Source organism: Anabrus simplex, chromosome 8, assembly GCF_040414725.1.
Source record: "Anabrus simplex isolate iqAnaSimp1 chromosome 8, ASM4041472v1, whole genome shotgun sequence".
Classification (NCBI taxonomy): Eukaryota; Metazoa; Arthropoda; class Insecta; order Orthoptera; family Tettigoniidae; genus Anabrus; species Anabrus simplex.
The window spans coordinates 98,918,998-98,938,440 of NC_090272.1; positions in this window are offsets into that span (position 1 = coordinate 98,918,998).

Sequence of the window (19,443 nt, forward strand, 5' to 3'; positions counted from 1 at the left end):
CAAGTCGATAACTAAGCTACCGGTTGCACTACATCCACCCAGCATTGTCCTGCGAAATGACAGGAGTCTGCAACAAGTGTTAATGCTCCTACCCCAACAATTCAACTGTGCTGTTCCTCTTTTGAAAACATTAGGCTACTCACCTCTAGACTGTCAGCTCACAAGTGAAGATTCTTTTCACAACACAACACCTGCATGGAGTGCAGATTGGGAGCATCCACATACTCTAAGGTGGGTTAGGTAACGACCTATCATGTGGGATAAGCGAGAGACCCTAGGTTTGTTTCCTGATGTATATACACCATTAACCTTATGTTTCCCATTCATTTTCAAGAATAAAATAATTTTAGTAAGGTATAATAAAAAGAAAATGTATTTGTGGAAAGTTGAAAACAATAATTTTAAGAAAACTTTTATTGTATTAATAATCTAACAAAGGAACTATCAATTTTATATTGAAACCAATAAAGAAAAAATGCAGAGAGGATGAGACGATAATAAGAAAGAAATTACAAAAATTTATCTGCCATTTCATGTTGTAGGGTCGTGAAATCAACAGGGAAAATGTCTAATAAGATTGCACGTATTAGCATATAACTGGACATGAACAGCCCTGATGACCAACTGAAAGGAGCACGTTACCTTGAGCTTTCCATGCCAAGCAGTTAACACATGTTCCTTTGACAGAATAGTCATGAATGTTCTATGGTATCCATTAAATTTTTTCCATGAGAAAGGTTTCTCTTATTCCTGTAAACAAACTTTGGAAGAAAGGAAGATGGATGGAATGTAATTAAAATGAAATTTTTCCCATGGGTGCCAGCATTGTCTCAGAGTTGTGTCTGGAGAGAAATAGTGATAGCAAAAGTGACAGTGGAAGCAGCGACATCTCATCTGCATTATCTGAAAGAGATGGCAGCACACCATTGCCAGGTATGAAGGGTGTTATGAATTCGAGTTTGAGCCCCGTATATGATTTGCATCAATCCAATGAAGTGACTGCGGTGTCACCTGACAAATCTGTCAGTTCGAGCTATGCTTTCAGTCCACAGAAGAAAATGAAACACATTATAAATCTTGCATACAAGAGGAAAGCTGTATATTTTTGGTTAAATAAAGTGGTGAGAAGTGGCTTTCATTAACCACTGTTCACAAAAATTGTCATATGGTGACGCCACTATGACTCTTGTACATATGAAAGAACCAATTAGAATATGTCAGTAAATCCTGCTGAACACAGGAAATGTATGAAGAAACAATAATTTTCTTGCTTTGCATAAGACCGGGTGAGTTGGCCATGTGGTTAGGGGCGCACAGCTGTGAGCTCACATCTGGGAGGTAGTGGGTTCAAATCCCACTGTCGGCAGCTCTGAAGATGGTTTTCCGTGGTTTCTATTTTCACACCAGGCAAATGTTGGGGCTGTACCTTAATTAAGGCCACAGTGCTTCCTTCCCATTCCTAGGCCTTTCCTGTCTCATCGTCGCCATAAGACCTATCTGTGTCAGTGCAATGTAAAGCAAATAGCTTTGCAGAAGCAAGAAAGTTGAAGCAGAATATTTGCGATGAAGACCTGCGACTGTTGGCCTTGGAACTTTCAAGAAAGATTTCAATGGGACAAAATAATTTTGGGGCATCTACTGGTTGGTTGAGTCGCTTCACGAAAAAGTACAGAATAAAAAGCAGAAAAATAATTAAATTTTTATACCATGTGTATCTGCAAGAAGGAGAGGAAGAAGACAAAGTCGCAAAGAAATTTTGGAAATTCTGGACATTTTTAGACTATACCCCTTCTTCAGCATACAGTACAGATCAGAGTGGTTTCATGCAAGAAATGAAAGCAAAAAGGACTCTATCGTTTGTTGGTTAGGAACATACAGAAACATTTGCTCAATTAGTGCACTCACCCATTTGCACACAATAATTATGCCTACGGTTAGTATGGCCAGTACTCTTTACCCGAAATTATTCATTGTATTATAGGAGGCAACTGGAACTTTCAGGGTCTGAGAGTTTGCAAAGAAATGTTTCATGCTGAAATTGTAATAGCCACAAAATCAGGGAAAATGAGAATATGGGAAAAAAGGAATTAAATCTTGGCACTAGAGAGAAAATACAGCCCTTGGAAAAGATTTCTCTTCCAGCAATTGGGACTTTGTATCACCATTTAACAGACATTATGCTGGCTTATGAAGACTTCAGTTCAATGTTTTGTCAGAGAAACAGCATACTGAAATGGAATCATTCATTCAGTTTCAATTTCCTTCCCCACAGTTTTAGGATATGATTAAATATTTGTGGTTCACAACTAATTACACAAAGGAGAGACCTTCCGAGTTCGAAATGCCTGTGAAATATGGCCTTCAGACAAGTAAAGAAAACTGTGAAGAACAATGTGGCTTTAAAGTGCACATTCATTGTGCTTGGTGTCAAAAATATTTGTGTTTATATCATGCGATTAATACTCCTCAACTATGTTTCACATTCGTTCCCGAGCAATAAAGTGACCTTAGCACGTGGTAACCTGTTAGTTCATTCTCTCTCTCTCTCCAGCACAACTGCAACTCCACTCAACCGTGTGCCACACCAGCCAGCAAGACACAGAAGTTGTTCAGTAGCTGCATTGTCACATAGATTTTGAATGAAGAATTCGACACCTTCCAGTTCAAGATGGCAACTAAATTTTTGTACATCACTTTTTAGTGGTATCTTCATCCTCTCAGAAAAACTGCATTGTTAGTTTCAATATGAGCTTATCAATAGTTCCCTTATAAGCAGTATTTGTAAATTGTCCACATGTGTACACATATGCACCATATTGTATTTGGACTCCTGTTCATCTGATTTATTCTTAAATGTAATGAGTTGTTCAAGAGGACCACAGTGGCAGAGTGTTAGCTTTCCAGGGTACTATATAATCAAAACCTACAGATTATAATTACATTTCTTGAAATTGCTTGAGAATGACATCAAATATGGCTGTGCAAAGTTTATAAATAGTACTTTTCTTGTTGAATGGCACAAGTTGCAGATCTGCACTGTAGGGCAATGATATTCATTTCAAAGAAGAGAGAACTACAGTCAATGGCATAGCAGCAACCTTCTTGAATTCCTCAATGCAAGAGGGCATTGACACCTGCAGGACCTCTAATACCAAATTTATAAGAATTTTTACAGGGGCCAGAGGAAGTATTCCAAATATTTTTTGTAGAATTTCTAAAAAAACTATTGGGTTTTATAGTGGTTCAAGCAATTATGAGATCAGATCAATAATCATGACTTATTTATAGAAAATTCAGTTTATCATCATAGATATAGATGATTACAAATCTGGGTGCACTGGATACTTCCCTAGATCCAAGTAGCTAGTGATATATGACCTCACAAGTAGATAGTTAAAATCGAAAATATTTCAGAGAAATCATTTTTGTGAGGTGGTTTGGGTGGACTACAGTCCATTTGAGGATCACAATCTTGGTGTTAGGATAGGAGAAGGTATCACATAACTGTCTGGCTGGAGTTGATCATCAGATTAATATAGATTGATGGGAAGAGGTTGTACTGAAGTAATGAATGATATTGGTTGAAGTGGAAATCCTGTATAAATTCCTTTTAAATAATTTTAGATAAATATTGTGCTTTAAAAAAAAAATTGTCATATAGCAAAGCTTATATATATTACACTGAATGAGAATTAAAGGAAAGAAATTCCTATTAGAAATGTATGTTAATTACAGTGGAAGTGGAAAAACCTCAACAGTAAAATAACACACATAGTATTCTCCGCCAGTCCTAAGAGGTGACTAAAAGGGACCTGAGGGGATCTCAACTTGGGAGCGTGGGTTGGTGACACGGGCCCCTTAGCTGAGTCCTGGCATTGCCCCCCACTTACTTGTGCCAGGCTCCTCACTTTCATCTGTCCTATCTGACCTCCCTTGGTGAACTCTTGTTCTTTTGAGACCCCGACACTATTAGAACATTCAAGAGCTAGGGAGTCTTTCATTTTCACGCCTTTCATGTCCCTTGTCTTTCTTTGGTTAATATCTTCATTTTTCAAAGTGTCAGATCCCTTCTGTATTTTTTTTTTTCTCTGATTACTGTTATATAGAGGATGGTGCCTAGTTGAACATCCTGTTTAAAAAATAATCACCAGCACAGCATGTTTTCAGTTTCAACCAGGTCAGGAAAGGAATGAATGAAGCCCCCATCCACCCATCCAGAGGCTAGGATAGGAACTGTACTGGTTGCTGAAGCCTGTCACCCTCCTCTGGGCAATGATTAATGACTGACGGATGAAATGAAATGATATTGGAGAGTGTTGCTGGAATGAAAGATGACAGGGAAAACCGGAATACCCAGAAAAATCTTGTCCCACCTCTGCTTTGTCCAGCACAAATCTCAAGTGGAATGACCGGGATTTGAGCCATGGAACCCAGCAGTGAAAGGCCAGCACACTGCTGCCGGAGCCAAGTTAATTACAGTAACTTGGAACAGATTCCACTTTCTCACTCTAAGTAACAATGTATCAGAAATTTCAGTAGCCCTATTAAGAGAGGTAAAAACATGAAAAGGAGCACATACTTGGATCAAGACAATGTAAGGTTAGTGTAGGAAGAGGAGACAAGAATAAACATGAAAACAAAAGGTCAAGGACGATCTCCATATCTCTGTACACTACCGTCTTCGATGGACTATCTCCTCATCGATTCCAGTTCTTCTATATCTATTTCTTTTCAGCTCCTGGTGAGCTCATTTCAGCTACTCAGTTTTATCAGGAGGTCGGGCTTAACAATTGATGAGGAGCCATCCTGACTGAGTCCCTAGTCTTTAACCCTCCGTATCTTTATCTTAACATCATCGTATGTCTCTTCCCTTTTCCTATGTTTATCTAGCTTTCTTCTTATTCCACCAGTGGCATATACTGAGGGCTACCAAGGATATCAGTGAAGCCCAAACCTCAAATGAGAATGATGGCAATCTAAAGCATGTTATGATGTAAGTGTCTGACACATTGATCCATTTACAAAACTTGTAAGCAATGAGAACAAATGTTGCATGTATTTCTGAGAGCAAGGTATCAGAAACTGATCTTGCAGCACAAGCTCTGCATCCCTCTCACCTAGACCCATCTCACATGACTTGCTGCTCTTTGTCAGATAGGTGCAAGGACCTGGGGATATGTGTGCTAGGCTCCACTCCGTCACATCGCCACTGCTAACTAACAACCATGTATTCCTCATTGTATATATTTCATTACCTCATACTTCTTACTTAATTACACAGATAACAGAATGCTGGTATTTCACTCCCATTTACTTGTACATCCTTAGAGGTAGACAATACAGGGTTGCTGTTGTAGGAGTAAATAGTTTTCTTTTTATAGGTAGATCTACTAAAATGAAATGCAATCTTTCAGATTTAGTGTTTCTAACGTTGGTTGGAATTGAATCCATGTTCATATGTAGGACACCACACTGATCTCCCAGTGAACGATGAGTGTAACCACTGGTAATACTGAAGAATTCCAAAACAAAAAAAAATAATAGTGCATGCAATCTGTATTAGGCTTGGTGGTGACCTAATGAGGATGAAATGAATAGCGAAGACATCATAAACTCCCAGTCCCCAAGTCAGGGAAATTAACAGAATGAGTGGTTTGATTCTGGGAATTGAAGCGGGACCAATGGACCAAAAGCAAACTTTCTATTTATTTAGCCACAAAGGACTTTAATTTGCTAAGTCTTAGGCTACCATCTCCACTGATCAGGAGTTGAGACTGACAGTAGCAGAGGCCAGGGCAGTAGCTTGTGAAACAGGATTGACAATACAGGAAACTACTCCACTGCCTATTGGCTGCACCTCAAATTGCTTAATGATTGATGTTCACTAAACCAACCATCAAAAAGGGGTAACCTAAGTCCAGTGGTAGCTCATGTCTTGATCCCAGCATATGCTACTGTATTCCACATTTCTGCCATCGAGACTGGAGATCTTTCAAGATGGCCCCTCATTGAGTGTTGATGGCTGCCCTCCTGACGAACCTGGTATGCAGAAATTAGCTGACAAGATGTGAATGTAGAAGAATTGGGATGGATGACAAGATCTATTTGAAGATGACAATGTATGGAGATGTGGAGATTGTCCTTGTCCTTTTGTGTTTTCATATTTGTTCTTGTATCAACTTTCTTATTGCTCCCTCTTCTTTCACTGACCTGTCATTCTGTTTATCCTGTTGTATGTTCATCCCCATGCTCCTCTCTATATATATGACTTGATATTGGGTATTATGTGCAGTAAATAAGAAGAAATGTTCTGCAGCAAATAAGGAACCTTCAAGAGTTCATTTCTGGCATTGTCATATGACTAAGAAAACTAAAACAGATGTTTAAAACCATACCCTGTAGTTTATAGAATTCGTTAACACTTTCAATATTATGCCCATATGGTATATGGACGTACTGCTTTCCTGGTTGTGGACAGCGCCCATATACGATATGGGCGTGATTTTCGCGTGTATTTATAGGCAGCTGTACGTATCCCATACGGTTCCCATCCCTTGCTTGGAGGTAGTAGTTTATCTAGTGCCCACTAGAATGCAGCAGTTCTCAGGAAGTTCAAAGTGAAACGATAAAAAGGGGGTAGTTTCTCCTTGCCATGACCTCTACTGAAGCATTCCATGCACCAATTGCTGAGCGCACCAAATCTCTCATTCTGTCAGCTGTGTTACTGTTCAAACATGTCCTCATGCTGGCTCAATGATAATTTATAGGGAGGAGCGAGTTCAGAAATAGATGACAGTGATGAATACTCTGCTTACGAACCAGATAACATATCAAGTGATAGTTCAGGCAAATTTTTATTTGTTATGTCACTTTTGAATGCAAGTTTTTAGCTGCATTACTTTATTCCAAATAAAAATGGTAGAAATACTTCACATCTCCACAATTTTGGTTTTTTTATTATTATTTAGATGAAGAGATGCAGGCTGATGATTCACCTGTACCGCAAAAAGAAAGTAGATGGTGGCGCTAGGAGTGCAAGGTTGGACTGTGCCTAGCCCAATGTTTTCAGGCCTACTGTAATAAAACAAACTATTCCTAAATAGGTACCATAAATTTTGTATTTCAAATGTAATTGTGTTTATTTGTGGCTTAAGTAGCCACATGGAATGATTCATTTTTATTGTCTGAGCAGGCTTATGGTATAACTTGAATGTAAATGTTTTTTCCTGGACTTTTTATGTTTTTCATAAGAGTAGTATAACTAAATTACTTTAGATATGTACTTCCTGATTAACATTTTCATTTGGATGGCCGACACCTTCCAAGATACAAAAATGAGATGTGTACTATGTTTCCCCGTTGTGTAATAATGTGTTAAAATTCAGTAAAAAGACCCAGTTCACTGACAGGGTCCATGTTAAAAATATGGTAGTGTTGAAAGTGTTAAGAGCCTTGGCCTGCCATGATGACTGATGCTCAACCAGATGGAGTGCCATGGGATTAGCGTGATGACATACTCAGCTGAATTGCTTGATTTTCTGGATATTATGTATCTCATATCCGAATAAAACTATGTAGGTATCAAATAATTCTCTTCAGCTTATCCCACTTATTTCTGGGATCGCTGAAACCACCCAGGCTCATTTTGGTTCTGGCTGGGGGTTTAAGACCAGATGGTAGTTAAAAATTAATGTGATAGAAAGGAAGGTCTTAAAAGTAGGACTGTTAGGCAGTACCATATGGCTGATAAAGCAGGCATGAGGCAGTTTCTAAAAAGTAAATATGATCAGTGGAAAACGGTAAATAAAAATGTAAACAGGCTCTGGGATGGGTTTAAAGAAATTGTTGAGGAATGCAAGAACAGGTTTGTACCATTAAGGGTGGTAAGGAATGGTAAAGACCCACCTTATTATAATAGAGAAATAAAGAGACTAAGAAGAAGGTGCAGACTGGAAAGAAATAGAGTTAGAAATGGCTGTGGAAGTAAGGAGAAATTGAAGGAACTTACAAGAAAATTGAATATAGCAAAGAAGGCAGCTAAGGATAACATGATGGCAAGCATAATTGGCAGCCATACGAATTTTAGTGAAAAATGGAAGGGTATGTATAGGTATTTTAAGGCAAAAACAGGTTCCAAGAAGGACATTCCAGGAATAATTAATGAACAAGGGGAGTGTGTATGTAAGGATCTTCAAAAGGCAGAAGTATTCAGTCAGCAGTATGTAATGATTGTTGGTTACAAGGTTAATGTCGAGATAGAGGAGGAAACTAAGGCCAAAGAAGTAATAACATTTACATATGATAACAATGACATTTACAATAAGATACAAAAGTTGAAAACTAGAAAAGCACCTGGAATTGATCAGATTTCTGGGGATATACTAAAGACAATGGGTTGGGATATAGTACCATATGTGAAGTACTTATTTGATTATTGTTTGGTCGGAGGAGCTATACCAGATGAATGGAGAGTTGCTATAGTACCCCCTGTGTATAAAGGAAAGGGTGATAGACATAAAGCTGAAAATTACAGGCCAGTAAGTTTGACATGCATTGTATGTATGCTTTGGAAAGGCATTCTTTCTGATTATATTAGACATGTTTGTGAAATTAATAACTGGTTCGATAGAAGGCAATTCGGTTTTAGGAAAGGTTATTCCACTGAAGCTCAACTTGTAGGATTCCAGCAAGATATAGCAGATATCTTGGATTCTGGAGGTCAAATGGACTGTATCGCGATTGACCTGTCTAAAGCATTTGATAGGGTGGATCATGGAAGACTACTGGCAAAAATGAGTGCAATTGGACTAGACAAAAGAGTGACTGAATGGGTTGCTATACTTCTAGAAATAGATCTCAGAGAATTAGAGTAGGTGAAGCTTTATCTGACCCTGTAATAATTAAGAGGGGAATTCCTCAAGGCAGTATTATCGGACCTTTATGTTTTATATATATAAATGATATGAGTAAAGGAGTGGAATCGGAGGTAAGGCTTTTTGCGGATGATGTTATTCCCTATAGAGTGATAAATAAGTTACAAGATTGTGAGCAACTGCAACGTGACCTCGAAAATGTTGTGAGATGGACAGCAGGCAATGGTATGTTGATAAACGGGGTTAAAAGTCAGGTTGTGAGTTTCACAAATAGGAAAAGTCCTCTCAGTTTTAATTACTGCGTTGATGGGGTGAAAGTTCCTTTTGGGGATCATTGTAAGTATCTAGGTGTTAATATAAGGAAAGATCTTCATTGGGGTAATCACATAAATATGATTGTAAATAAAGGGTACAGATCTCTGCACATGGTTATGAGGGTGTTTAGGGGTTGTAGTAAGGATGTAAAGGAGAGGGCATATAAGTCTCTGGTAAGACCCCAACTAGAGTATGGTTCTAGTGTATGGGACCCTCACCAGGATTACCTGATTCAAGAACTGGAAAAAATCCAAAGAAAAGCAGCTCGATTTGTTCTGGGTGATTTCCGACAAAAGAGTAGCGTTACAAAAATGTTGCAATGTTTGGGTTGGGAAGAATTGAGAGAAAGAAGGAGGGCTGCTCGCCTAAGTGGTATGTGGAAATTCTAAGTTCCCATGGAGGGAATTAGATTCTTTTCCACCAATAGAGCATATCAAAAATCAGATCAAAATTTGATTAGATAGAGCAAACGCCGGAAAAGCCATCCATCTAATTTTTGATCTGATTTTTGATATGCTCTATTGGTGGAAAAGAATCTAATTCCCTCCATGGGAACTTAGAATTTCCATTTGGAATTGCTAGGCGGGCATTAATTCCATTGTGGAGTTTTATCTCCCGTATGCAGTTATCAGACTGTGCTTCATAAATAAGCTTCTGATAAGTTCACCTGCATACACCCCAGCGTCAGTGGGAAGGGTCTGACACATCCCACTCTGAAGAGTCTAGTGTCAGACCTAAGACGAAACGCTGGTTAATAGAGCAAACGCCGGAAAAGCCATCCATCTAATTTTTGATCTGATTTTTGATATGCTCTATTGGTGGAAAAGAATCTAATTCCCTCCATGGGAACTTAGAATTTCCATTTGGAATTGCTAGGCGGGCATTAATTCCATTGTGGAGTTTTATCTCCCGTATGCAGTTATCAGACTGTGCTTCATAAATAAGCTTCTGATAAGTTCACCTGCATACACCCCAGCGTCAGTGGGAAGGGTCTGACACATCCCACTCTGAAGAATCTAGTGTCAGACCTAAGACGAAACGCTGGTTAATAGAGCAAACGCCGGAAAAGCCATCCATCTAATTTTTGATCTAAGTGGTATGTTCCGAGCTGTCAGCGGAGAGATGGCGTGGAATGACATTAGTAGACGAATAAGTTTGAATGGCGTTTATAAAAGTAGGAAAGATCACAGTATGAAGATAATGTTGGAATTCAAGAGGACAAACTGGGGCAAATATTCATTTATAGGAAGGGGAGTTAGGGATTGGAATAACTTACCAAGGGAGATGTTCAATAAATTTCCAATTTCTTTGAAATCATTTAAGAAAAGGCTAGGAAAGCAACATATAGGGAATCTGCCACCTGGGCGACTGCCCTAAATGCAGATCAGTATTGATTGATTGATTGATTGATTGATTGATTGATTGATTGATGCCCTTTCTGACACCGTGTGATTCTTGAGATGAAAATCTTGACCCAGGATCGTCCAGGATTCAAACCTCAGCGTTTCAGATGGGAAGCCAGCTAATCACACCCCCTTGTATACCAAATCTTGTTTAAAAATTAATTTCACAGCATGGCTCCAATGACTTATTCTCCTTTTGTGTGATGAACTTCTTCAATATTAACCATGCAAGCCAGGTTGGAAATGAAATTATTCAAGTATAAGTGTTACCGGTTGTTGACAAATTCAATACACATATACTGTATCATAATGTAATGTCTGATTTGAATTAAGTCATGAAGATTTTGTAGTGTTCTTTTTTTTTTTTTTTTTTTCCACTGAGGACTATTTTCTCGAAACATGTACGAGTATATAAATGTAATAAAAAAAGTATTTTGTTATTTTGTTTAAGAGTGCATTGTATTGATAAGGTGAACTCCTATTAAACTCGTGTTTTTCAGTGGAAATGAAATTAATGGTAAATGTAAATATGGACCAAATGAGATGATAAAAATGGTCAAATTAACAAACTTGGTGCCTCCAAGTAAGAAACAGATACACTCTCCCTACATTTCAGAGCTAGCTATTCTAATTTTTGGGGTTCAAGAAATGAATGTAATAAATATTAAAGACCCAGAGTAATGAAAAACTAAAATCAACCTGCTACAAATTTCTTTTAGACATACAGTATAAGAAGCATTGTCAGCTTTTGCTCTATCTTTAGTTGATTTTTTTTTTTTTTAACTCGATATTTATTTATTTTATGTGATATACCAGTAATTAATACTTACATGTAATTTGGATGCTTACAAAATGTTCACGTCTAGGACAATTAGGATACATTGCTATGCCACTGACTTGTGCACATATTTATAATGAAGTAATAAAGAATAAAATATTCTGTACAATTTTACTAAAATGCTGGTTTGGGACCAATTTTGTAAGGACCACTTGTATGTAAATAAACAATTGATATTATTAACTGTTTTGAAGTGGAAAATTATCTTCCAGGTACCCCGTATTATGTGGGATTTCCTGTTTTTGAAGGTCTGAAGTACCGGTACTGTCCTATTTTATCAGCATACGGGATGCCCTTTTTTCATCATATTTAAACAAATCACTTCTGCCATGGTTAAAACTATCTATTTGCAGCAGCATTTACTGATCCTGCACTTCAGATCATTATTCTTCATCTAGCGATTCGACACTATGGGTGAATTTTTTAAAGTCTCCCTTAATTTTGATCAGTGTTGTCAGAAATTTCATGACTTGAGTAAGAGAGATTCAACACTATTGAAAAAGGCAAAAAGTGAACATAAATACAGGTTTTAATCATTTTTTGTAGAAAATGATGCAGCAAAATACTGTAATAAAGTCTGTGCCTACAAAGTATTTATCAGGTGAATGCATACGTTTCCGCTGCTTTTTTGTGGTAAAGAAAAAACGTAATTTTCAAGGGAAATTCATTTTTTGTTTATTCAAAATATTGGTCATCGGCTTTTACACACTTCGCCCATCTTTCAGGTAAGTTATGATTACCATGCCATTTCCTTGAAATAGCAGAAGTGAAATTGGAAATTTATTCAACATCTCCCTTGATTAAGATACTCCAATCCCTAACTCTCCTTTCTATAAATGAATATTTGCCCCAATTTGTCCTCTTAAATTCCAACTTTATCTTCATATTGTGATTTTTCCTACTTTTAAAGAGACCACTCAAACTTATTCATCTACTAATAATGTCATTCCATATCATCTCTCCACTGACGGCTCGGAACATACCTCATTGGACATTATAAATTTTCCACCTAACTCATTCCTGGTTGCCAGCGTTTTACCCCACTGAGCTAAGTTGGGCTCATCAGTTGGTAAATAGCACACCTACCAAGACGCATGAAATATTTCAGGTTCCCTATGGGAATCAACATCTTTATCATCTGATGGCCAGGCAGACATCAATTTATGAAAATGAGACAAAGTCTCTCATAGTACATTGGCACTACCGGTGGCTCCAAGTAGCCTACGCAGTGGCCTCCACGGTATGCACTAGCCATGCGAATGATCCCCACAAGGAACTTTCATCCCAACAACACAGTAAATAAAAGTAAGAAGACTTCTCCTATTTGTGAAACTCATAACCTGACTTTTAACCCCATTTAACTCCATACCATTCCCTGCTGTCCATCTCACAACATTATCAAGGTCATTTTGCAGTTGCTCACATCTTGTAACTTCATCCACAAAAAGCCTCATCTCTGATTCCACTTCTTTGCTCATATCATTTACCGGTATATATATATAAGAAAATATAAAGGCCTAATAACACTGCCTTGAGGAATTCCCCTCTTAATTATTCCAGAATCAGATAAAGCTTTACCGGGCGAGTTGGCTGTGCACGTAGAGGTGCATGGCTGTGAGCTTGCATCCGGGAGATAGCAGGTTCAAATCCCACTATCGGCAGCCCTGAAAATGGTTTTCCGTGGTTTCCCATTTTGACACCAGGCAAATGCTGGGGCTGTACCTTAATTAAGGCCACGGCCGCTTCCTTCCAACTCCTAGGCCTTTCCTATCCCATCGTCGCCATAAGACCTATCTGTGTCGGCGCGACGTAAAGCCCCTAGCAAAAAAAAAAAAAAAGATAAAGCTTTTCCTACTCTAATTCTCTGAGATCTATTTTCTAGAAATATTCAGTCACTCTTTTGTCTAGTCCAAGTGCACTCATTTTTGCCAGTAGTCTCCCATTATCCACCCTGTCAAATGCCTTAGACAGGTCAATCGTAATACAGTCCATTTGACCTCCTGAATCCATCTCCTATATCTTGCTGGAATACTACAAGCTGTGCTTCAGTAGAATAACCTTTCCTAAACCTGAACTGCCTTCTATCAAACCAGTTATTAACTTATTTAATTATTTATTTATTTAATTTTGCAAACAAGTCTAATATAATCAGAAAGAATGCTTTCCCAAAGCTTACATGCAATGTATGTCAAACTGACGGGCCTGTAATTGTCAGCTTTATGTCTATCACCCATTCCTTTGTTCACAGGGGCTACTGCAACTCTCCATTCATTTGGTATATCTCCTTCATGCAAACAATAATCAAATAAGTACCTCAGATATGGTACTATATCGCAACCCATTGTCTTTAGTATATCCCCAGAAATCTTATCAATTCCAGCTGCTTTTCTAGTTTTCAACTTTTGTACCGGTATCTTATTGTAAATGTCACTGTTATCATACGTAAATTTTAATTCTTCTTTAACATTAATCACCTCCTCTATCTGGACATTATCCTTGTAACCAACAATCTTCGCATACTGCTGACTGAGTACTTCTGCCTTTTGAAGATCCTCACATACACACTCCCCTTGTTCATTAATGATTTTCTGGACATAATAATTACTCAATTTCATCTCTGCCCACATGTGAGTTACAACAATCAGTGATAGAAATAATACAAAATAAAAGTAATTGGTCTGAATTACAGTTATCTGAGAAATTTTCCACTCAATTACAATTTAAAATGATTTTTTTCAACAGAGTAATCAGTGAAATTATTATTATAATTACTTCACAGAATGCCAGTCTTTAGGCACTTGTATGGGAAATCATATGGGGCTAAAATGATACCAAAATTTGAAGGGTAAGGTAAGGTAAGGGTGTATTCTGCCTGAAGGCAGGTCCAAACCTCTGCAGAGGTGTGCCTGAGTCGGAGTTTATGTACAGTAGGGTGGCCTGTTCCTTTCTGCTCCTCTATTCCCTTACCCCCCACCAAAAGCCCGTGGCAACCCATCCAAATTTTGACCACGCCCAATGTCGCTTAACTTCAGAGATCTCACAGGATCTGGTGTTTCGACACAGCTATGGCCGTTGGCTAAATTTGAAGGAAAATATATAATTTCATTTTATGTTTTCTTTAGCTTACAGATATTAAGTGGTTATCATTGCTAAGAGAGACTAAACATGATTTATAGGCTCTTTCAGAATTATTAGTTCCAAGCAAACTGAGCAAGGGGCTGTATGGTTTTGGTCACATAGCCTTCAGCTTGCATTCAAGAGATAGTGAGTTTAAACCCAACTGTTGGCAGCACTGAAGATGGTTTCCCATGGTTTCCCATTTTCTGCTGCCATGTTCACTTTATTTCTGATCCTAGCCCTTGCCTATACCACTGTCGCGATAAGACCTATCTGTGTATTGCAAGCTTAAAGACTTAAGAACCATAAGGTAATGTGACCTGGACTGCAGCATATTACGGTACAGATCTCTGCACATGGTTATGAGGTATTGTAATGTGCTGCATAAGTCAATTGGAAATAGGAAAAAAAACTTCCATACAAAGTTTGCATTTCACACTCATGTTCTCATTATTTAGAAAGTCAACTAATTCAAAATATTTATTTGATTAGAGGAATAGAAATTCCTTAACCCCTCCACCTTCACATGTTTATTCCAATTCTGTAGTTGACCACATGCAAACTCACAAAGACCGAGCTCGATAGCTGCAGTCGCTTTAGGGCGACCAGTATCCAGTAATCGGGAGATAGTGGGTTTGAGTCCCACTGTCAGCAGCCCTGAAAATGGTTTTCCATGGTTTCCCATTTTCACACCAGGCAAATACCGGGGCGTACCTTAATTAAGGCCATGGCCAATTCCTTCCACTTCCTAGGCCTTTCCTATCCCATCGTCGCCATAAGACCTATTTGTGTCAGTGCGACGTAAAGCAAATAGCAAACTCACAAAGTTGTGGTTCACGTTTATCTAATTCTCAACCAGTAACCACAACAAGCTGCAAGTAAATGAACGAGTGTGTGATGTATCCTTGGCTTTATAGCCTTTACGCAATTGCTGAAACTCCAACGTAGCCAATCTCTCGATGCAATGGATACCGATTACTAGAATGTAACAATTATAAGAATATAATTAATACAATTTTATTTCAAGATATAAATTAAAGTAAAGATTACCTACATGTTATGAAAAGTAACTATTATAGTAAAAATTACTAAATAAATACCGTATTTGTTACAAGTAATTAGATTACATTCACTCAATTACTTCCCAACACTATGTCTTCTGGTATGGACTAGAACAAAGTTTGTTACTTTCATCAGTCTCATCCTTGACTTTGACAGTACAGCACTTCTCTTTGAACACCCTAAAATATCCTAGATTTACACATCAGGAACAATTGTTTGGTTACTGGAGTGGTCAATTATTTGTTTGCTTTTATATTTCACCAGTATTTTTTCCCTACTCCATGGAAGCAATTGCTTTGATATTTAAACCCAGAGAACTATTGGTAATATTTTACAGCAGTATCATTTATCAGTCAGTTGCAACTACTTAAAACAATACACACTTCAAGCCAGACTGGAAATAACTGAGGAAACTTGTGGTAGGTACAGAGAAGCTGCTCATAAATAGGCTGTTAGTGATGATGACTCCTAGGGATTAGAAAGTGCTGTTTTTCCAGTTATTCTGGGTGCAAGGAGCAGTGGTGTACACATTCACATGTAACTGAAGACTACAACCCCATTGAAATCTTTTACTGAAAAGAAAAGAACAAAACTATGCGAGAAATTCAGTTTATCAAGGGGAAATTCCAAATAGGAGGTGAGGAAATTTACATAAGACATGAGTACATAGAGCAGGTACAATGGCAGGTCCATTCCTTTCTGTATTTATGTCTTTCAGTCATGATATCACTGACAATAAATATTATACTACAAATATAATACAATAGTTTAACAAAGTAGAACTTTGAAATATAGGAATGCAAGTGCTACCTCCCATTAGTGTTATTAGTTAACAGATCATTTTCAGTGAAAACGACTGCATAAAAATGTGTATGAAATTCACACTAATCCTGAGATATCTACTGTAATTAAAATTGTTCTCTTTGAACAACATATACATTACAGAACATAAGCTAAACTTCAGGGACCATTTTCTACTAAGCTGTTAATCTCTTCTCTTTTGTTCTCCTTCAGAAATTACATACGGGTGGAAAGAGTAGCATTTATTCTGTATAGTTTACTTTTCTGAGAGAATGTTTATGTTATCAATCACTTTTAATTGTGATAGAAATTGCAACAGTTTATAAGTGTACTGTATCTACTGTGTACATATTTAATCAATTGTAGTTCAGAAAATAAAAATGTATTTTTTAAGTATATGACTGTAGCTCTCTGTTACCATAATAAACATAGAATAGTTAGGCCTACTTTGAATTATTAAAAATATCAATAAAGGGTGCCTACAAGGTCTTTCAGTTTGAAAGAGTTGAATATTGAATCATCCAGAAGAAAAGGTCAGATGTCAATGTAACTTCATACACGTACACACCATCAGCGGGTATGTGAATTTTTAGAGTTGCAATTCTCTGTGACAGGTAGAATGGCCATCAGAGTGCATTAGTGTTGTTTGTATTTAGTGTAGTTTCCAGGCCTGGTAGGGTATATGTGGGGATGTGAACAGCATCAGAATTTGAGTGATCACTGTGGAGGACACGGAGATGCCCTGTAAAACAAGGGAGGTCTGCCGTATTGTGCACCAAGCACATCATAACCCCTTTATAGCTGCCTCTGCCATCCGAGAACAGATAATGGATGCAACATTCTATGTCATCTTGTACCACCGGTTGGAGTCTAGCTGCAACCAAAGCAGAGAATTACTGTCCCATGCGTAGGCTTCTATTAACAGCACAACACGAAAAGCTGCATTTAGAGCGGTGCCGTGACTGAGAAGCATGACCTGCTGATGAAAGGCATCACATTGTATTCAGCGATGAATCACAGTTCTGCACTACTCCAGATGACCATTGTCTGCACGTATGGCAGCGACCTGGGAGAGGTCCCCTTCTTCCAATGTTTCAGAGAGGCACAGCTGTGTTACTCCTGGCATCATGGTGTGTGGAGCCATCGGGTAGGATTTCAGGTCACGGCTGATAGTGACTGAGGGAACTCTGATGGCACAATGGTATGTCATGGACATCCTGCATCCTCATAAGGGGATGTCTGTCAGTCATGATATCACTGACAATAAATATTGTACTAAAAAATACAATACAATAGTTTAACAAAGTAGAACTTTGAAATATCAGAATGCAAGTGCTATATCAATCAATGTTATTAGAGCACAGATCATTTTCAGTGATAATTGCTGCATAAAAATGAATATAAAATTCACACTAATCCTGAGATATCTAATTAAAATTGTTCTCTTTGAACAACATATACATAGGCTAAACTTCAGGGGCTGAGTATCGTGGTGCTATATTTCAACAGGACAATGGTCGTCCACACACGGCACATGTCTTTATGAACTGTCTACATGATGTTGAGGTACTCGCGTGGGCAGCAAGATCCCCAAATCTGTTTCCGATGCAACCAGCTCGGACATCAACTCTGTCCCAGTGCCAGTATCCAGGATATCAAGGCCCAGTTACAACAGTTGTAGGACATCTTGCATGACATACAAATTCTTCACCTATTAACGAAATTCAACTTTCATTATTTGCGACTTCTTATCCCTTTTTCTTGAAACATTGGCCCACTCACTCACAGTTTTTTCCCTCCAACACACTTGAACCACTCATATACCGCAACTTTGACTTCCGTGAAAATTAACTGCCACTTTCTTTTCACTTCTCAATTTCTATTTTCTCCCCACTCACTTAAAATTTCATTTTTATTCTTCACAATTGTGTTTTTTTTAGTTTTTCTGTGTTTCAATTTTTCAGTGAGGAGATAAAGGCTAATTTAGGAATGAACTTGATGGATGAAGCTGTACTCATAAACCGGCTTCGGTGGTGGGGTCATGTGAGGCAAATAGAGGATAGGTTACCTAGGAGAATAATGGACTCTGTTATGGAGGGTAAGAGAGGTAGAGGTAGACCAACACGATGATGGTTTGACTCAGTTTCTAAAAATTTAAAGATAAGAGGTATAGAACTAAATGAGGCCACAACACTAGTTGTAAATCGAGGATTGTGGCGACATTTAGTAAATTCACAGAGGCTTGCAGACTGAACGCTGTAAGACATAACAGTCTATAATGATAATATATGTATGTATGTATGTATGTATGCTGCATCTGGAATCGAGAAGGCAGTGAGCTTGTAAGTTAAGTTTTAAAAACAAAGACAAATGCTTCTTTGTTGTGTTATGTGATTGCCGTAAAAATTGGCTGAATCTCTAAATATATGGTTGAGAATTTGGGGAAGGAGTGAAATGGGTAGTTTCATTCCTTTCCCAACACCTGTAATACTTTTTTTTATGGGCTATATTGCACAATTGTTACATTTAAAATTCTTGAAATCTGAAATAACAAATTGCAGAATGTTTTCTCACCTTCAATACCTTCTTTAATTCTGAAACTGCCTAACTTATATTCTAAAGAAGAGGTTGCAAATGAACGTGAGAAGTGTGGGAAGAAAGGTTGATATTTACATAAAAAATTACTGCAGCATTTCGATTTCACTGCCTTCTTGAATTATGCAGTACAGCATATCAATGTAAGTTACGTAAAGACTAAACACCATACTTATGGTGGTTTATAAGAGTAATTATCACTGTTGCAGCTACAGGAAAAAACTGGATTACCAGTCCAAAAAATTTAAAAACAAAAATATTTCTTTTAAAAAAACTTGGAAAAAAGGAATGGATTAGAAATTTCCACTGAAATTAAATCCTATTCTGTCTGTCATTCACAGTCATATTGAGAAAACGAGAATGTTTCAAGATCTGAAATTGGTAACAGTTATAGATTGGTACCAGTATGTCTTCTTAACAAGAAAAATACAACGAATCT